The following is a 2881-nucleotide window of genomic DNA, read 5'->3' as shown; positions in this document are numbered from 1 at the left end:
TATCTTCGTAAAACATTTAAGAGTTGGTTTGTCTCGTCTTTGTTTAAGGTCGCACTAACTATTATTGGGCGGTTCATTTCTTTATCCAAAAACTCGTATCTTAGGTTCTTGGGCAATTCCTTAAGTTCTTGAGCTGGTTTTTGAGAATTTGGTGAAAGGTCCGGAGTAAGGACCAAATATTCGTTAGTGTGAGGTTCTGTTTCCTTTAACTCTTCATCCTTTTCATTCGGGTTTCGAAATGGTTCGATCACAGGTTCTTCTTGATTAAATTTCCTTATGCATTCATCTATGATATCGATCGCGTAACATGTGTCTCCTATGATGGGTGCCATCAGGAAATTTGAAAGAATAAACTCTATCTTTTCATCCCCTACTTCGAAAGTTAATTTTGCTATTTTAACATCTATTATAGCTCCGGCTTTTGATAAAAATGGTCTACCTATAAGGACAGGGATATCGTCGTCTTCCTTGATATCCATGACCACAAAGTCTGTTGGGATATAAAGTTGACCGATCCTAACTGGGATGTCATCTAAAATGCATACAGGATACTTAACAGACCTATCGGATAATTGGAGGGACATCTTAGTTGGTTGTAATTCTCCCAAGTTTAACCTTTTACACACAGCTAAAGGCATTAAGCTCACACTAGCGCCTAAGTCTATGAAAGCTTTGTCGATCACATGACTCCCTAAAATGCAAGTTATAGAAAAACTCCAAAGGTCTTTCTACTTCTTAGAAAGTTTATTCTTGGAAATAAAATTGCATTCCAAGGGTTTGGGATCGTCAAGCCTACGCTTGTTGGTTAAGATGTCTTTGAGAAATTTGGCGTAAGATGGAATTTGGGTGATGGCTTCGGTGAAAGGAATCTCTACATGAAACTTCTCTATTACTTTTATAAACTTTTGGTATTGGTTTTTAATTTTGGTTTGTTTAAGTCTTTGCGGATATGGGATCGGTGGTTTGTACAGGGGTGGTGGTTTGTAAGTTTTATCCTTGGCTTCTCCTTCTTGGTCGGTTTGTTTTTCGGGTTCCACTGGTTCTTCTCATTGGTTTGTAGGTATATTTTCTTTAGAAGCTTTGGACTCACTCATTGCTGGGCTATGAGGCCCTTCGTAAGCGGTCCCACTTCGTAATGAGATAGCGTTAGCTTTCCCTCGAGGGTTGAGTTGAGGTTGTCCAGGGAATTGTCCTCCAGATGTAGTTTGTGGTGCTTGGTTTTGTGCTACCTGTGAGATCTGGGTTTCAAGCATCTTGTTGTGAGTGATTATCTGATCAACCTTGGTCCCTAATTGCGTTATCAGTTTGTTTACGTGAATGTTCTGGTTTAGGAATTCTTTATTTTGCTGAGTCTGCCCTGATATAAAGCTCTCCATGATCTTCTCAAGGTTAGGCTTCTCGGGCACATCTTGCATAGGTTGATTTGGTTTTTGGGCTTGATAACCTTGTGGTATTTGAGGTGCATAATTTTGGATAGGGTTATGGTTTTTATAGGAAAAGTTCGGGTGATTCTTCCATCCAGGGTTGTAGGTGTTTGAAAATGGGTTACCTTGGGCGTAATTCACTTGGTAGGTGTTCAGGTCGTTCAAAAGGTTACATTCCGCTGATTTGTGTCCTTTAGATCCACAAAGTTCACACTCTGTGTGGACTACAACTGTGGTGTTAGTGTTTGTAGAAATATGTTCGACCTTAAGGGCTAAAGCGTCCATTTTCGCCTGCATCATGTCCATAGAGCTTATCTCATGTATTCCACCTTGGGTCTCCTTTTTCTCTATTGATGATCGTTCAGTTCCCCATGGGTAATTATTTTGGGTCATATCCTCAATTAGGTCATAAGCTTCAAGGTAAGGTTTGTTCATCAGCGCGCCACCAGTGGCAGCATCGATGCTCATCTTTGTGTTATAATGGAGTCCATTGTAGAAGGTATGAACGATTAACCATTGTTCTAGGCCATGGTGTGGACAAACTCTTAACAGCTCTTTATATCTCTCCCAAGCTTCAAAAAGTGATTCTCCTTAGTTTTGAGTAAATATAGTTATTTGATTTCGAAGAACAACATTCTTACTGGGGGAAAATATCTAGCAAGGAATACTCTTCTAAGGTCTTCCAAGGTAGTTATTGAGTTAGCTGAAAGTGAATCCAACCATGAACGTGCTCTATCCCTGAGGGAGAAAGGAAATAATCTTAAACGAATCGTATCTGGTGAAGCACCGTTGGATTTAAAAGTGTCGGCCAGTTGGATAAAGACTTTTAAATGTTGATTTGGGTTCTTAGTAGCGAGAATTGCGAATTGGTTTTGTTGCACTAATTGCAGTAAAGTTGGTTTTAGTTCAAAATTGTTGGCAGGAATTAGGGGGTTTACTATACTAGAACTAGGTTCCTCGTCAGAGGGTTGTGAAAATTCCTTAAGAGGTCTCCGATCATGATTCTCGCCTATAGCTTTCTTTATTCGGATGAGTAAGATCCGTGTACGAGTGTAACGTTTGGGTTCCGCTAAAGGATCTACTAAATTTCCGGTGCTACGGGTTCTTCGCATTTACCGGCTAATAATTCCTTAGTCTAGACAGTGTAACAACCGGGTACGAAATTTGACGAAGTTGTTCCCCGGCATCGGCGCCACAAGTGCATCAATTGCGTCAGAGTAATATAAAAGAATATCGATCCCACAGAGACCAAATCGTCAATCTATCGATTACTATCGTTATGATGTTTATCTAAGGCGGTATAAAAGAGATATTGATGTTGCAAAATAACAGTAAATAAAGGAAATAATAAATATGGTGCAGATAAAGACAGGTTTGAATGTATTTCACGTCAGTTAAACGATGTTTTGATTGTCTAAATAGAACTACTTATGGGGAAATATTTTCTACTCTTGAAA

The 2881-nt window shown here is 39.4% G+C and overlaps 1 non-coding gene across 1 annotated transcript; it reads left to right on the top strand.

Moving 5' to 3' along the window:
• Positions 1-1947: 1947 nt before the first annotated feature.
• Positions 1948-2054, top strand: LOC127117113 (small nucleolar RNA R71). The gene has a single exon (XR_007801873.1). It is a non-coding gene; the product is annotated as a small nucleolar RNA R71 (small nucleolar RNA).
• Positions 2055-2881: the final 827 nt, after the last annotated feature.

This window comes from Lathyrus oleraceus, chromosome 1 (genome assembly GCF_024323335.1).
Source record: "Lathyrus oleraceus cultivar Zhongwan6 chromosome 1, CAAS_Psat_ZW6_1.0, whole genome shotgun sequence".
In the NCBI taxonomy this organism is placed as follows: Eukaryota; Viridiplantae; Streptophyta; class Magnoliopsida; order Fabales; family Fabaceae; genus Lathyrus; species Lathyrus oleraceus.
Note: the sequence above shows the minus strand (reverse complement) of the source record. Positions and strands in the feature narration are given on the sequence as shown.